At 38.8% G+C, this 18940-nt stretch overlaps 1 long non-coding RNA gene across 1 annotated transcript in view; it reads right to left on the bottom strand.

Annotated features, from left to right (window-relative positions):
* Positions 1-11074: 11074 nt before the first annotated feature.
* Positions 11075-18940, bottom strand: part of LOC113875160 — a 68497-nt gene continuing 60631 nt past the window's right edge. Inside the window, exon 4 of the long non-coding RNA XR_003506175.1 lies at positions 11075-11199. This is a non-coding gene — a long non-coding RNA (uncharacterized LOC113875160). The remainder of the gene's footprint in view (positions 11200-18940) is intronic.

Raw genomic sequence — 18940 nt, forward strand, 5'->3', positions numbered from 1 at the left:
CAGCATTAAGGAGCCAGCTGTTAGTGCCCTAGGTGAGAAAGGCTTGATAGTAAATAAAATGTGCATTGTTCATTTATAATTCTGATGGCTTATACAATTTATGATACATCTAGGTGTTGCATTTAATCTTATTAAGTTGCAGTGCTTTTTAGTTTAGGTGGAATCTGGCTGAAGGGAAGAATGTAACAGGAGAAAAGAGAAGCCTTGCCAGCACACTGTGTGAGATAAAGAAGACAATATCTTTGGTTCTCTACTTTCTTGACACCACTTTCTTTACAGCAAGTCTCCTGTTATCCTCCTCTGATGTGCGAGTTGCACATCTTCTTTCATTCTGATCACCAGTCCCTCATGCTTTATTCTGAAACAACAGCATCCAAAATCTGTGCTTCTAACCTAAGTATCTATTGACAGATGAATGGATAAAGGTGTGGTACATATATACACAATGGACTATTAGTCATTAAAAGGAATAAAATACTGCCATTTGCAGTAACATGGATCCAGAGATTATGATACAAAGTCAAGTAAGTCAGAGGAACATAGGTATCGTATTATATCGTTTATGTGTGGAATCTGAAAAAATGATACAAGTGAACTTATAAACAGAAATCAATTCATAGACATAGAAAAAAACTTATGGTTATCAAAGAGGAAAGATAGGGAAGGATAAATTAGGAGTTCTGGATTAGCATATACACACTGCTGCTGCTGCTGCTAAGTCGCTTCAGTCATGTCCGACTCTGTGCGACCCCAGAGACGGCAGCCCACCAGGCTCCCCCGTCCCTGGGATTCTCCAGGCAAGAACACTGGAGTGGGTTCCCATTTCCTTCTCCAATGCATGAAAGTGAAAAGTGAAAGTGAAGTCGCTCAGTCGTGTCCGACTCCTAGCGACCCCATGGACTGCAGCCCACCAGGCTCCTCCATCCATGGGATTTTCCAGGCAAGAGTACTGGAGTGGGTTGCCATTGCCTTCTCCAAGCATATACACATTACTGTATATAAAATATTATAGGTAATCAATAAGGACCCCACTGTATAGCACAGATATACTCAATAGCTCTCAATATATTGTAATGGAAAAGAATCTATAAAAGAATATATATATATATATTATAATAAGCTATAATGGAAAAGAATCTATAAAATTATATATATATATACACACACACACATATATATATATCACTGAATCAAGGTTTTCCAGGTGGCACAGTGGTAAGGAATCTGCCTGCCAAAGAGACATGGATTCAATTTCTGGGTTGGGAAGATCCCCTGGAGCTGAAAATGACAACCCACTCAAGTATTCTTCCTTGGAAAATTCCACGGATGGAGGAGCCTGGCAGGCTACAGCCCATGGGATTGTAGAGTCAGATAAGACTAAATGACTGAGCACAGCACATATAACTGAATCCCTTGCAGTATACCTGAAATTAACACAACAGTGTAAATTAACTATATTTCAATTAAAAAAAAAATCTGTGCTTCTTAGTGTAATAACTGATTTCTAGTAGCTCAGGGTCCTCAAGGACTTTTGACCTAATGTTGCCAATTGGGTTGGGGCAGTCTCTCCAGAAGGGCCAGATTCAATCTAATGCAGCTTTCAGCTGTCCTCCCATATCCCCAAATATTGCTTTAAAGCTACTGACATCAGCTGGACTATTACACGTGCTTGTTCCTTTCTAGTGTAGATGAGGACTCGGGCAGACAATACATTTTTAACTTCAACATAAGTGCTGGGCTGAATGAATCACAAGCTAGAATCAAGATTGCCGGGAGAAATATCAACAACCTCAGATATACAAATGATACCACACTAATGGCAGAAAGCAAAGAGGAACTAAAAAGCCTCTTGATGAAAGTGAAAGAGTGAAAAAGCTGGCCTAAAACTCAACATTCAAAAAACTAAGATCATGGCATCTGGTTCCATCATTTCATGGCAAATAGATGGTAAAAAAGTAGAAAGAGTGGCAGGTTTTATTTTCTTGGGCTCCAAAATCACTACAGATGGTGACTGCAGCCAGAAATCAAAAGATGCTTGCTCCTTGGAAGAAAAGCTATGACAAACCTAGACAGTGTATTCAAAACCAGAGACATCACTTTGTTGACAAAGGTCTATATAGTGAAAGCTATGCTTTTTCTAGTAGTCATGTATGAATGTAAGAGTTGGACCATAAAGGCTGAGTGCAGAAGAACTGATGCTTTTGAAATGTGGTGCTGGAGAAGACTCTTGAGAATTCCTTGGATAGCAAGGAGATGAAACCAGTCAATCCTAAAGGAAATAAACCCTAAATATTCATTAGAAGGACTGATGCTGAAGCTGAAGCTCCAATAATTTAGCCACCTGATGTGAAAAGCCAACTCATTAGAAAAGACCCTGATGCTGGGAAAGACTGAGGGCAGAAGGAGAAGGGGGTGACCAAGGATGAGATGGTTGGATGACATCACCGATTCAATGAACATGAGTTTGAGCAAACTCCGGGAGATACTGAAGGACAGAGAAGGACTGCAGTCCACGGGGTGGCAAAGAGTTGGACATGACTTAGTGACTGAACAACAACAATAAGTGATCAGATAATTGTGAATTACGATTGGTGATTAGGATTTGGTGGTTCTCTTCTGACAGCCAAACTTGCTTGTAGCTTTCAGAATCCACGCTCAATGACGGCATTAAACACTAAGAGCCTCTCATCACAAAAGGACACCATGTGCATTTTCCATGATTAGATCAGCCCATGTCAATGTCATGTTTAATATTTAAATACGCTCTATTGTCATTTGTATCTGTTTACTCAGTGGTCATCTGCAGAAGCAATATGAATTTAAAAATGGAGCTTGTAGGGCAAAACAATATATTGAAAATCACTGACTTGGACAGACTAGTGAGTCTGCTCAAACACCTGTCTCACCCCCTCCCACCATCTGCGTGATCCCTTCACCCTCCAGCCTGACGACTCACCCCTGCAATTATCCTGTCAAGAGGAGAGTGAGTGCAGCTCAGGTGGATTTATTAAGTGTTTAATATGGCCAGCTGAGTTTCGTGTTGATTTCCTTTAAGTAACGGTTTGTCTTCTTCCTGAAAATCTATGTCTCTATGTCTATGCTTCATTTGGTTGATGAGTCCATTGGAGGCAAGAGCCAGGTTCTGTGTTTTGTAAAGAGACTAGATCAAACAAGCAGGGGACAGACTGTCCAGAGCTGTAAGTGGAAACAGAATGATGCGTCATTCACAGGTCACAGTGAAGTTAAAAGGAAAGGTTAATATTTTAATGCATTCTTAATTCTTTCCCTCAAATTCTCCATATAACAATCACCTATAAATAGTTAGAAAGGAGAGAGGAGGAGCTGATATGTAATCCCGATCTACCATACATCAGGTGTGATGCTACAGTGTACATTCATTTCCTAAGAAAATTTTCACAGTGAATATTTTAAGATAAGGGACCACAGGGGCTGAGAGTTGAAATACCTTGGGATATAAGCCCAAGTCTGTTTGCTTCAAAAACATGTATTCTTTCCTCCAAGTGGTCTTATCACTTACCTGATGATAACACATTATCTGAATGATTCAACCCTCTAAGGGTCTCACCTCACCATGCATGATATATGATGCTATATTTCCTGTAGAAGGCAAAAAATAGTGATAAAAAATGGAAACTGTCTACCCAACTACCTAGCCATGTCATTAGAACTCAAAGGAATTGCATGGGCAGAATTGCTCTATTTCTATCCATTCATGTTTTCTTCACCAAAAACATTTTGATTGCCAGCTGTGTGCCAGGCCCTGGGATAGACATTTGAGATAGAGTGATAAACAAGATGGAAATGTTCAACAGAGGACAGCATAGCATACATCGACCTCTGGATTCTGAAGTGCTATATGGCTCCTAGAGGCCTGCCTCAGAGGATGAGAAGTCAAGTACAAATAGCTGCTGCTTCTTTGAAATAATTTATGAGATTTAAAGAAGGCAGCAGGATCAGTAATGTTTCTATTTAGTCAGGCTTACAATATTTACTTTATTAGATAGACTTTAACCATGATATTTCATAAATATGAGATAAGTCGTTAAAGGAAAAGTTTGTGGTTGATTATCTGAATTCACCCATGAGCGTACCCCACTGAGTACCTTTGTATTTTGCAGAGGTATTGAGGAAAGGCGTCATAGGCCTTCCGTTTCAATGTACAGCATCTCAGTATTGAGCCAAGAAGTTCCTATTTAAATAGTAAGGTACTTAGAATCAATCATTCAGCAGCATGAACAAGTCAGAAGTCATTCCCAGAGGAAAATATACCCCCCTTTCCCTGGTTTCTGAGCCACGAGTAGGGAGTGGCATTCATTTACTCCTCATCTTAGTGAGGTCAATCAAAAAATCCATAAGAGATACATTGAGTATGTCACATCAATCTTTGTGCTGTTTGGATAAAATGAGCTTTGTGTTGTTCTCAAATTAGACACTCATCATGCATAATTTGCCCCTTACATAGAACAGCTGCTGGCCTTTACAACGCTTTCAATCCAGTGCTGAGTGCCCCCATTGTTGGTACTACTGTGAGCATTTAGTCAGTTCTGTGATATATGCATCACTTGATTTGATGATAAAACATAAAAAAAAGCATTACCTAGAGAAAAGCATGGTACATTGATCTTCATCTAAAAAAAACAACTCTGAAGTCATTATACTAAAAGGCTATTATACTGGAAAGCTATTTTATTTTTTAATTAATTTAAAAAATTTTAACATTAAATATTATTCTGTGACTATTTACGAAAAAGAAGAGACAGTGTATTTCTCATCAGTATGTTCAGAGAGGCAACTGAATCATGAGCGTGGGTCTCATGGATAAACAGGGACCCAGGAAATCATGCATTTAACTCTAAAGCTTGACTTAATACACTGCCTACTTTCACCAACTATAAAATTGGGAGGGAAAATCGTTAACAAGCACTAACTGAAGCACGTTAAGATGAAAATTGTTGCCACATATATACAAAGTGGAGTTGTCAGAGTACAGTTCTAACTTTAAACACCATCGTGATTTGGAACCACTAATTGGAGGTCTTCAGTAGATTCTGTTTACGATGTTTCAAGTATTTGAGAAGTGGGAAAGCTTGGGGGGCATCTCATCTAATCATTACAGGCAGTAGTCTACACCACCTTGTATTTTGTGAGTTTATGTATTTCTCATCTCTATTTGGAATCATTGTTTTACAAATAACCAAGGAAAGGAGACACCTGCAAAGCCACAGTGAGTTAGATAAGGATAAGATATAAATAGCTCATCCGTTTATAAACGTCATTCTTAATCCCACCCAGCTACAAAGAGAAGTAGAAACTGAATAAATCGTATATTAGATGATAAAGGGCAATAAAAACCGTGTCATAAGCACAGTTATACTTTTTTCAGATTATACAGGTAAAATTTGGCTAAGAGGATAGATTCAAATTTTCACTGTGAATGTTCACTGTTCTTGTTGAATAGGCTGTTCTACATGCTGTGTTCTACCATGCTTTTTCAGACTGTTCCACACATACTGGAGCTGTGTGTTCAGAACATACTGGAGCTGTGTGTTCAGAAGTGAGGTACTTTGAAGAACTGTTTTGGGAGTTAGAGATTATTTACCTCTTCCATATGCATATTTGTACTTATGTGTGGATATGTGTACACACACACACATGCACACACAAACACATGAAACAGAGTTCATTAAACAGTCCTTTTATCAATAGCATTTGATTGAATTCAGCTTGTTCTGAGCATAACTGTTTTATTCAATTCAGCTAGTTTTGTCAAGTTAATTTGATTATGAAGACTCAATTTATATTCAAGACCTTTAATTTATTTATTCTGTTTCATGAGGCAGAACCTTGTAAAATTAAATTAAAAAATGATCGTAAAGGATTCTCTACATTAATTCTCTATATCTAGGAAAAAACATACCATCCATCATAAAAATAAATAAATAAATTTTTTAATAGCTAGCAAAAGTTATTCTAAGAACCACAGTTCTTAGTTTTCTTAGTAGCATCAACTTTATAGATAACTGCCTTGTGACTTATTCAATTTGTAGAAATGTAGGAGCATTCACATTAAAATACACACAGAAAAATTTCCCATCAAGAATCCTTACCCCAAAGTCAATCAGTAATATAGGAAATTTTAGCTTATAAATAATCTCTAAATGCAATTTAATGATTGGTATAATATAGCCTCCACTGAAATACATGGACTTAAAATAAAAGCCTTTAAGTAAATGTTTAAAAAGGAGAAAAGAAAATTATATTAATAAATGTATTTAAAAGATCTCAAACATGATTTTTCCATACTTTCAAATGATATATTGAGATGGAAGGAAGGAAAGGAGAGAGAGAAAGAAAGAAAGATTATGCTTCTACCATGAAAATAATGGACCACGGTTACATTGACTACTTAGAGTGAAGGCTGACACTCCATATTAACGTAATAATATTTAATGTTCTTTCTGTCATTTTTAAGAGATGTTTTGGCATTTAACATTGATATCTTTTGAGAATTTCCCTGAAGGATATTGAAATTATCATAGGGTAGCTGCAAAACTTTTACTATTCAGGCCAATCTATTTTTTTAAGCCATATTGTTCTTTAGAAATTGTTTTTGTTCTCTAAGCTAAAAGGAAAAAAAAAAGAAAGTCAATGCTGAGATGAGTTCATTGCAGTATGTGAAACTGGGAAAATATAATATTTGTATAATTTTATGTTGATAGCATTGTACATGGGTCCTGCCACAGAGACTGTTTAAAAAAAAGTTGGATGACTGAAAAAGAATGGAAAGCCTCTATTTAAAGCCATTGAAGAATTTGAAGAATTCATTAAAGATTTCCCACTGAAGAAATTCAGAGAAAAAAAGGAAATCTGTCCAATATTATGTAAATGAGGCATATATAATGGGTGCCTATGTGATAGTATGTTCCCACTCTTTCTTTCATTTTGCTGTGACATACATCAAGGTTTTGTCACAGGGAGCCACAAAGGAAAAACCACTTAAATGCACAAGCACTCATTTTCAGAGAGGAAGGACTTTCAGCATTTGCATCAGTCAATCCATCTTAGAAGAGGTTTCAATTAGTAAGATGGGTGATCAGCAAGGCATAAGTTGAGAGAGGAAGCAGGGAGCCTGTTAGGGACATTTTCATGAGTTCTAAGATTCATAAGGAGAGTTATTTTTAAAAAAGCAGGTGAGCCACTGTCTGATTTTCAACTAAGAACTGAAAACTGGTTCATCCACATATTCAAAAATTATTACTGAACACCTTCTGCATGCCCAATATCATTGTATCTATGTGCCAGACACCCCTATACATGCTAGAGGGGAAAAATCAATAACTGATGTGTTTTCTCAAATGGACACACCTTAGGAAGACAAATAAAAACAAGAACCACAAACAATAGCAAGTGTTATGAACTGTATGTTTGTGTCCTCCCCCAAATTCATGGTAAAACCCTAATCCCCAGTGTAATGGTATTTGGAAGCAGGGCCTTTGGGAGGTGATTAGCATTGGCTGAGGTCATGAGCAAAGAACCCTCCTAATGGAATGAGTATCCTTATAAGAAGAGACCAGAAAGCTTGTGCTCTGTCCCCCATGTGAGGCCACTGCAGGACAGCAGCCAGGAAGCCCTCGCCAAGAACCTGACCATGCTGGCACCCTGCACTGGAGAATTTCCAGACCTCAGAACTGAGAAATAAAGGTCTGCTGTTTAAGCCACCCACACTGTTGACATTTTGTTACAGCAGCCCAGGCAGACTAAGAGGGCAAGAGAGGTGCTTTCAGGAGAGAAAGGTAGGAGGTGGATTTCAGCAGTAAGATAACACTACCTTGAGATGGTCATTAAGGCCTTTACATTTGGACAGTTTATTTTATCTATAATCTTTTGAAAAGCAGTAATTGATTAATATCAAAGCAGATCAATAAGCTAGATGGGACTAAAGCAGTATAGTTCATGTGTCTCAATGATGAAATAGTGAAGAGAATCAGGCCTGCATGCTACTTCTGCTTAGGCACTGTGCAGCTTAACACGTGGCTTCAGTTTCCTAACCCATCTGGGCCTTGGGAACCTCATCTGTACAGCCACAGAGCAAAATCCTTTAGATTCTCCCTATATTTATTCTGAATCCTGCAGACACCTCAAATATGTGCTATGGTCTGGGATGAAGTGGTTTGGCTTAGCCCTAACAATGGCTCACCGAAAATCTATTTCCATTCCTAGAGAAAATAACTCACTACATGTTCCATCATGCCTAAATTATTAAATATGAAACAGAGAACCCTCAACTTTTCTTGCAGGTATGAGTTAAGGAGACCACAAAACCCATTTTGCCAGGCTGTGCTTTATAATAGCTTCTAAGTTACTTGCCTTGTTTTTATAAATTATTTTTTTAAAAGCTTGTTTTATAGATTATGCTCTCACCTCTAAATAGGAGCAGATCCATTTTAAAAAACACCGTGTTCTGCTATACATTTATTTTTTCAAACTTGATGTTGAATCTCAAACCCAAATCAAAAGAGAAAAATTCCTCTTTACTCCAAGTTTAATACAGGGCAGATTTTCCATGAGCCAAGTCTTCAAATATTTGCTTGACTCAGGGAGACCTTTCTCAGTTATCTGTCAGTATTGCTCAGATTCCAACAAATGTCTGAGATCAGACTCATTCTGAGCCAAGCCAAGCCAAGCTTCTTAAGTCGTCCAGTGTATTCTTCGTGGAAATACGACTGCAGTTTAGGGAGGATTCAAAGAGATGCTTAAGATGAATGGTACATATATAATCATATTTACCATAAAAATATAATTATATCAATATGATAAACATTTTGAAGTATATGATGGCAGACACTGGAGTCTGAACAAGATAACTGAGACGCATTTTCCCTGAATGTAAGCATTTTTATATGGCTTTTTTTTTTTTTTTTTAATACACGCCTGTCTTTTAAAAACATCCCTTGGGTTTATCCTTCTAAAGCTTTCACCTGGTCTGCTTGTTTCCTCTGAGATGAGGTCCCTGGGGTTTGCAAACACTGGTCGTGTCTTCAAGGGCTGCAACGGATTCAGAGTTCAGTATCTCAGAAAGGAATAAATACAGAACCGGAAGACCTTGTCTGGAACTAAGACCTTCTTTAGGGATAATGAAAATCACCTATTGTATGTTATTAGCATTTGGGTTTCAAAGCAGAATGCTTTTTAAGCGCTTGCTTTCAAGTTTTCTCCCTCCTCGTAGCTGTAGCACTTTGTTAGGGCTTGGCTTCTTCCCTAAATAGAAATTATTTGTATGCCCAGAAATACACCGTGGAATCTCATGAATGCAGAGAGATGTTTTCAGATCACGCAGTTAACCGATGCATCCTTTCTTACCACCCTTCACACCCTTGGAAATTTAGAAGCGGGCTCATTAGTGCCTAAAAACTAACAAACCTATCAGAGCTTCCTCTCTCTTCTTAAAGAACTAAAGAGGGTTTTAAAAAGATCATCATTTTTGTTATTTCTCACTTCCAGGGGTTTGAAATTGCAGCTGTCTGCTCCACACCCTTCTTATAAATTCTGTGTTCTAACACAGAAGGACTCTTGCCCTTGCCATGACTTTTGTCCTTGATCCCCACTTTTTTTCCTTGGCATGACTTAAGTTTCTTTCAAGAGTCATTCATTGTATTTCTGACTGGATTTCCTTGGTTGTTGGGCTCATTAAGTCCTGGCCTGAACTGGCTTTTCCCAGCCACCGCTTCCCCTCAGCCCTTATTCACGGCTCATCCGCCTGAGCCCCAGGCAACAACCAGGGGGCGGTGGGGGGGTGGGGGGGGCTCTTTCTCCATTTCAGGCTGCCCCCCACCCCATTCTTCCTTCCCATGACTCCACCCTCAAGTTCAAGGCCAGCCTGAAACTTGTTGAGCAACTTTAAAAAGCTCCTGGGCCTCCTCTCTCTGTCTCCTCCATTAGGGGCGGCCAGAACGGAGCCAGTTCACATCTTTTGGAGTTGAGATGGGCAGCAAGAGCCTTGGGTTCTGACTGCTGGAAGATTCCTACTTCCTTGTGGTGGAGGTCCTGTGCTCTTCCGAGAATCTCTAGTGGGGCTGTCACTCTCCGCCAGGTTCAGAGGGTTTTGTTTTTTTTTTTATTGTCTCTGTCAGTTAGCAGCCCAAGGTTACCGCCAGCTCTCTGTCAGGGCTTTGATTTTTGTCAGCTATGGCCAGGTCCTTTTAGTTATCTGCTATCTTTTCAGCTTTGTTCAGCCTGAGCTCTACTTGTCTACTAATTAGCTCTTTGGAGATTTCCCTTTAAAAACCCACTATCACAGAGGACAGGAACTGTTCAAAAGTTTTGTGCTTCATAGAAATTCCATATTCATCCATATCGCATACAGCCATATTTTTAAAATTAAAACTGGCAGGTCAGGCCAATTTAAGGTATAGAAGTAACCTCGTCTCTAAAGAGAGACCTTCGGGTTCTTGATCAGGTATGGAGATGAGGGACAGGGAAAGGAAAGGGGTTTACATCAAAAAAACACTGAGGGGCACAAATTAAAAAGGAACGATCACTCTGGATAACATATTCACATTTTCTTTATCTTCTGGTGTGCAAATATTGTGCTAGCTGAATATAAAAGTAGCACAACTTTAGGTTACAAAAAAAAAAAAAAAAGAAAAACCACACTGTAATAACATCAAGAGTGGTCTTACATCAAGGAGGACCCTGAGGATGTCTTTGTTGTCAACTTCAGAAGAAAAGAGAGGAACAGAAGAGGAAACTGGCAGAAGGAATAGATGCCAAAGAGAACTCAAAGGATTAGGTCCGGGTGAGGTGATCGGTATTCGAAAACAGTCTGCCTTCTGGCTCTGATCTAAGGAAATAGGCTGGCAGCCAAGCCAGAGGGCATAGCCGCACAAACACACCTTCAGCACACTGCTTGAGGGTTGCCTGAGTGCCTTAGAAATTGTGCTGGCAATTAGAAGGCTCTGCGAGAGCAATAGGCAAAATACTTGATTTCTTGATAAAACTCTGCTTTTTACATCATCCCTAACCTGGTTGTCCCCTCCACACAAACATACCTTTTATTTTTCCCTTGTTTGCTTTTTTTGTAGGCTCCCTTCTTTTGCTAGGCTCCTGAGTCCATTTTCCTTCTGCTAACTTCGTGCTGTTGTAGGTTGCGCTTACATTGCATTTACACACTGTTAATGCCTGCAAGATGAAAGTAAAAACCTTTGAATATATTAATGCTATAACACAGATGTCTTACTTTTTACTCTCTCTTTTTTTTTTTTTAAGCAAGTTGATGTGGCTAATAATGATGCAGATTGTGCTGGATGGATGTGCAGATGAAACAGGGGAATACAGATTAAATAAAAATTTCTTCAAAGCTTACGTTTGCTTCATAATTTAACTTCTGGGCTTGTCTCAGTGGTAGTAGGTGTGGACCAGGCATCACAACATTGTTCTAAAACATCTTGGCATCACAGAACCACAAGCAGCCAAACAGCACGGCTGCGCTTCTGCGAAGCCAGAGGAAAATAATAATAAAGAAAATAGAGACTGTCAGCGGCTCCGTACACAGGGATCTGACCCAGATGCTAATAATGCGGGAGCTGAGAGAATCAGGGACAGAAGTTCTGGGCTCAAGAAGTAATCTGCTCATATTCTGAACTTGACTTTTTGTAGCTATATTCAATGCCTCTGTAGCCTGATGTTGAATGAGGTGTGTGCCAGAGGTGGTCACACACTCACTCTGGAAACATCCATGGAATGACTCAATGCAAAATTGAGCTCTCTTAAACAATGAATAAAAGGAGGGCATTGATGACATAAGGCCTTGGAGAAGGTACAGTCAATTTCTCTTTCATGTATCTGTCCATTTAAGGAGGATTGGTCAGGATGCCACTCTGGGCTGGGGATCTTGCTAGGTCCCCAGGATATAAGGTTGGGTGAGACACAACCCCTTCCCTCAAGGAACTCATGGTCCAGTGGAAGCAGAAAAGCTGCACTATCATCTTTTGAAGGAATGAAGAAATGCCGTGGTTCTCCCGGGAAGGAAGAGCAGTCTGCCAGGCCAAATGGGGCAGGATTGCATCTGAGTTCTGCATCTTTCATGTGTGAAGAGAAATGTACCAGCTGGACAGACGAGAAGGAGAAGCAGGGGTTGAGACCTGGAGTCACGGATGAGCAGGACGGCAGCATGGCTGGAGCTTAGGCTGTATTTGGGGGAGGCTGAGCCAGGGGAACAGCATGATGGGCCCTAAGGTTAGTCATTGAATCAGGCTCTACCAGGCCTCCTACACTGAGCTAAGGTTTTTAGAATTTACACCACAGGCAACAGAAAGGCAACAGAAAGCTTTGCCAAAGGAAAAGAGTGACACAATCTGATGTCTTTTTTGTGATAATTAACGGCTGAAAGGAAGGACATGGCCCCTCTAGAAGAGACTGTCAGGGACATGTGTGATTCTCCAGACTGTGATGACCACAGTCAGCTGAAGAAAAGAGGCTGGATTCAAAATACACTATGGAGAAACTTGGAAGAGCAGAGCTGAGCACCAGCTGAAAATGTCTATCCGTGACCACCTTGTCCCCTGTCCCCCCTGGATGATCTCACAGCTATCTTGCAGTTCCAAGGGAACTTGCTGGGAGTTCCAAGCTCCTTTCCAGGTAAATGGCACTCAGTGCATACAAATCTAATAAGATACATGGAGGAAGCTCATTCGTCTTCCCTCTTCCACTGTGAGCTCTGTGAACACAGATGGCAGTTATGCCTTCCCTCCTCTGTTGCCTCAGACAGCATCCAAATACAGCACTGAAGAGAACACAATCTTCGTGTTGTGTTCCTGAATGAATGACTCAAAATGAGTGACAAAACTGAATGCAACACCTCCCTGCCCCAGGCTGTAAAAAAAAAAAAAAAAAGAAAAAGAAAAGAAAGAAAGCACTGTTTGCTTAAAGTAGTTGCTGGATTGCAAAATGTATTTACTTTTTTAATTTTGAGAGAAGGGAAGTAGTAGTCAATTTATTGTAAACAGATAAAAAATGCTACCCTCCGGTGCTTTTTGGAAATGAACCTCCATCTCTTTGCAGAAATAAAACTAAGTGTATGTTATTTAGGTGGTCACCCGGAATGTTGATTTCTTGGCTTCTCATGTGACACACACAGAGCAGGAATATGTGGTTACATGGAAGATGCGCTTCAAGAAATGACTATCCAGGCCTGGGCTTTTTGGACGAGTGATGATATGAGAAGAGATTCGTTGCCTTCTGCCGATGTTACTAAAGAAACACTAGGTGGGTGTGGCTGACAGGGACTGTTGGGTAGGTCGGGCACCGCACCAGGACACTTTGCCAAGGGGCAAGTGAAATCGAGAAGTTGTGTCTGTCTTGAGGGGGACTTTTTTCTATATCATACCTAAGAGCTGGATGGGAGAATGGGATCCTGGACTCGAGTTAAGATGACTAGAATGAATGGAAAAGGGTATTGCTGGGACCAGTTTCACAGACAAACACCCAATCATATCTATGCCCTCCTCCCCAGTCTCTATCCTGTCCTTTCAAAGTATCTTTCCCCCTATTTTTTTTTCCCTCAATGGTTTCTGAGCTTCATTTCAGCCCTGATGTTTGGACCTTCTCTCTCTCACACTCAACTTGGCTGGTACAGCTTTAAAGGGACCTAAAAGGAAACCGAAGCACACAAGGTCTTTAAACACGATTGACACTGCCATCTGTCAGGCGCCAAGGGCATCTGGGAGAGATGTGCTCTATGCTCATCTGGCCAACTGGTCGACTGTGGGACCCTAATAATTACATTATTGAAGCCAGAGCACCAGCCATGGTATGAAACTTCAGACATTACTTATGGATGAAATGAGGTCAGAAGAGGTCAGAAAAAGACAAGAGATGAGCTGGCCATGACAGCTGTCCAAGCTGCCCTTGAGATGCAGCTCACAACACTGGAGTCAGAACTGCATTTTTTCTTGGAGAGGAGGTTCTGCCCACCAGAATCACTGCTGCTATGGTGTTTCAACCCTACGGCAAGTCTCCCAGGCAAAGCAACTCTCCTGGAGGAGGATGCAGGAAAAGCCAGCAAACACTGCTTCTGAAATGTGGAAAGCATTAACCTCATGTTTCTGCTTGTCTAGTGAGCTTTACTGCCAGGCTGGGGGCTCCATGAGAGGAGCTATTAGCATTGTGGTAAATCCTTAAGCAACTCTCCGAATGAAAAAATGTACACAGGCATGAACACAGGCATGAATGAACAGAGAACTTGATGGCTGCAAAAAGCATATGCCTTGGTGCAGAGTTGAGGAGTGAGCTCTTTCAAAACAAATCTCAAAGAAGAAAAAACATTTTAAGTCTGTTTCTTTGGTTGTACAGTCAAATTAAAGGTCGGCCCTGTGAGTGATACTTTACTGTTGTTTACCTAATTTTCTAGAGGAGAAATATAGTTAGATGTTGACTTGGAGTATTATAACAGGATTTACTCTATCTTAAACATGAAGCCACAAACAAACCCTTAAAACAAAATCATTCTGGCCTTTTATGAATGGCCCCTTATCTAGGGCCAGAAATTTAAAAAGGGAATAGATCTAGATACTTATATTTATCCTTCATAAAATTTCTAGTTTCTTGCACAAGAAAGTAACATATTGACTTGAGAATTGGTGACTTCATTAAGTTTCACAAAGTACCTTTTTCATTTCATCTGAATGCTGTCCCAATGATACCCACTACTTAGAAAGAAATACAAATATAATACACACATTCTTTGTGAAAAATACTAAGTAATAGTAACCTCAAGGAGCCAAAGAATAAAAACAACAGAGTTCCCATTTCCAAGTATACTAGATCAGTCCAATTTTGAGTTAACGCTGTAAAAAACATATTTAGAGCGTTACATTTGTAAACATAATGAGATGAAGAATTTTTCTTTCTGAAGAAGCAAAAACTGCATTTCTAAACTGCAAGCCTTTCCAGCACATTGCTCTATGCCAAATGCAGCTTCCTTCTGTTGCACTTTATGTTAATGCTATTCTTTCCACAGATGAAAGTTTCATTTTAAAGAAGAGAAAAGGTACAGGAATATGGAGATACTATGGCAGTGACGGCAGGGAGGAATAGCAATAGTTTGTGTGGTTTGGGAATTCTCTTCTATGTCACCATCCCTCCCCATCCTGTGAGTGTAGCAAAATAATTGGCCAACATAATTAAATATGAATCCACATAACTTTAGACTCTGAACGCAGGATCAGTCCTTTGATAGGTTAAAAGAGTGCTTCATCCAGCCCCGCATTCCAAAAGCAAAGTGGGAAACCTATACTGCCTTTGATTCGTGAAAAGATGCATCTGCTGTAAATAAGAAGCACCTACTTGACATTTCCTTAGAAAGACTTCTGAAACCTTAGAATTTATCACAAATGCAGTGGGGGCATTATAGTACATTACAGTCCTTCAGTCCCAGTTTTCCCACCAGCATTCACATGTTCTTTTTTTTTTTAATATGTATAACTGTAAGTTTATTAGCACTAAAATTTTTTAAAAATATTATCTCTTATAAACATATTTTTAGAGAGTGAAATATATATGACATTTTTCATTTTAACTTTTTAAACTTTTTATTTTAAATTAGAGTACAGCCAATTAACAATGTGATAGTTTCAGGTGTATAGCAAAGGGATTCAGCCTTAAATATATGGGTAACCATTTCCCCCCAAACTTCCCTTCCATCCAGGCTGCCACATAGCATTGAGCAGAATTCCCTGTGCTATACAGTTTGGGATCGACATGTATCCACTGCTATATTTAAAATGCAGATGTTCTGAAAAGGAAAGTTTTCAGCTGATTTGGGAGACAGCAGTACCATTAGAACTAAAGTAAAGGAAACAAACAAAAACCCATCATGTAACAGTGATCAGCAGTTAGAAAATGATTCAATAATGTTTACTAAAGATTTGTGATGGGCAGAGCTCATTACCAGGCACCATGGAAAAGTATAAATCAAATAGCAAATATAGTTCCTTTTCCTCAAAAGGCCTAAAGTCAAATGGAAGAATCATATATAAACAAATGCGTGTGAACCTTAAAAAAAAATCAGAGCATGCAAAACCAAATTACAAGTGAATGCACACAAATTTGTGCAAAGGCACCTCACTGGCAGGCTGAATTCATAAGAGACAGCCTCAAAACTTAGGCTGTCAGGCACAGACACACAGCTGGATGACAATGCTGCCCACAACAGAAACTTTGTCATTTTCTGTCAAAGCATTTATTTATTATGAGATAAGGGAGTAGCTCCATGGTTTGATAATATGATAAAAATTTAATAAAATGAATCCAATAATTGATTTACACACTCTTCTGTTGATTGTTCTCAACGGACTATGGTTTAGCTATTTTAATATTATATTTATTTTAATATATATTTATTGCTTTAGCTAAAAAGGAGGTAGACATTTAACTTGTCATATTTAAATAATGTGCCAGAAATATGATATTTTTTAGGTTATTTGGAGGGAAATGTGACATATCTCTATGCTAATGTTGAGATTTTTAAATTTATGAGGCAAGGAATAAGAAAGTATTTAAACAGATTTTCCCCATTATATTAAGACTGTTACATAGAGACTGTCATCTTAATTCTTTTATAATCTGAACATTTAGAATTTGGTTAGGATGGAGAAAGAAGAAGGCATCTGGTTCTAAGAAATAATTTCTCATAGAAAATTCTAATATTTAGAACCAAATTTCATAAACATTCAAAAGGAATAATCAGATGGTCTATCTGAGTACAGAAAGACTGGTTGCTACTTTTGATAAAGATTTAATCTGTCAGACAATGATGACAGAACTGTATACACGTCAGGATTACAGGCAGGACTGTGAGTATCCTGAGAAGTTATTGATCACTACATCTGAGTTAAGAAATTAGGGAGACAAGTTAATTCCTAACAGGATTCTCTATGTCTGACTAACTGTACTTATAGCTGTATAAGTGACTGGTCAAACGAGTTACTCACAGTTGTGAGATCTGTGAGTTACCATTTAAGAAGGGATGTGCTTAGGTTTATAATAAAGGCATTATTTCAAATTCATCTCTGCCATAAATGACAAGTTTATTTGTAGTCTTCTTTAACATTTTGATATGTGGTCTATGGGAATTTTATACAAAGTAATATGCACCCAGAAGAATCAAAAACACAGAATGAAGTGATCAATAAAGCCCAGGTAAAACCGTCATGTATAATTCGTCTATTTATTTAAATCCTGTTCATCAGCAAGTCCAATTAATTGTGATATTTCTGTTAATAGTTTAACAGTAATAATAAAAATTGGTATTCAGAATTATAAATCTGGCATCCTTGAAATATCTTCTGAATCATTAGTTTGAGAGATAGCATACATGTCTTTTGTTAGTTTATACATATTAATTGATACCAAATTGTTATCTTAAAAAAAAGGGTGAGAAGTTTGCAATGGTATACCATAAACACACATATACACACACAAGATCTCTAAAATAAAAATATATTAGGACTCCCCTGGTGGTTCAGCATTTAAGATGCCTCATTTCCAATGCAGGAGATGCAGGTTCCAACCCTGGCTGGGGAACTAAAGATCCTACATGCCTTGTGGTGCAGCAACAAACAAACACTCAAAAACTGTTATTTAGTACAGAAGAAATAACAAATTGATTTTTTAAAAATCTATGAAACTGTGAGAACTGTAGAGAAATGTGACAAGTGCTGCTGGAATGTGGTGGAACAGAGAGGTCCCTGGACATGGAGACAGGAAAGCCAGTTCTAGGAGCAGGAACAGCAATTTGTATACTTCAGTTTCCCTGTCTGTGCAAAGTGGACGCCCTTGACCACTCAGTGCTGACCTTCCTATGTTCAAGTCACGAGGGACAGAGATAAATCTTTCTCTGGCTCATCCCACACATTCTGCATATAGAGAAGAGGCTAAACATCTTAAAACCAAGCTGAACATAAATGATAAATTCATGGCGGCATTGCTTAGTGAGTGGCCTTTAAGTAAGACAAAAAGCTGAAATTCTGAGGCTGCAGTACTAAGAGTCAGTTCCTCAGATCATGCTATCTTCATCATTTCATCTGCACCAAAAGCAACATTTGCTGTAAACTCATGTATAAAAGATGCATTTTGTGTTAACTAACTTGGGACATGTTAATATGCTACTTTTACAAGTCAAAATTTATTTGCTCTCACATTTATAAATCCTGACTCATGACACATTTTTCACACTCAGCTAGAGATGATCTGTTCTAAAAATATGTAACTTTTTAATTTTTTTAGAAGCTACGTTAATTATCTTCCAAAAATATTGCAAGGTGATGGGGGCAAGGGAAGAAGGGAACCTTTTTCATCTTCATAAAACTGGTGAAACAGAACAGTTTGTAGCTTGCCTCCTGCTTGACAGGTGTTTGCATTGGGCAGAGTAAGAATTCCACACAGCCCAGTAAACACCAGGGAGCCGTGATGCAGAGTTTGAAATATTGGGGAAAGTTGGGTTCCAGCTGGGAACGTTGCACCTTTAATTTCTCATGGTTGAATACGAACAGGGTAAAAAACCATAATTAGAAATTATATGGGATACAAAAAAAGCAACTTCTGTGTCATAAAAGCAACGTGGGTTCTACCTGGTCCCTTTTGGGCTAAGTAAGCTGTTTGATCAGCTTCTCTCAGTCTCTGTGGATGTCCTTATATGAGTCTAATTGAAGGACTCCTGTTCTCTTTTTATTTTTGCTCTATGAAAAATGTATCGGAGATGTCTTATAATGAACTTTGATATGGTGAAATGATAATAATGTCCTAATTATATATAAAAATGTAATTACACTTGCTTCTATTATAGAAAAACTCCCTTTATAATGAAGTGTTATGTTGGAAAAAGATTTTCATTATATAGGCGGACTCCTTTACTTGTTAATTT

The sequence above is a fragment of the Bos indicus x Bos taurus genome, chromosome 17 (assembly GCF_003369695.1).
Source record: "Bos indicus x Bos taurus breed Angus x Brahman F1 hybrid chromosome 17, Bos_hybrid_MaternalHap_v2.0, whole genome shotgun sequence".
NCBI classification, from domain to species: Eukaryota; Metazoa; Chordata; class Mammalia; order Artiodactyla; family Bovidae; genus Bos; species Bos indicus x Bos taurus.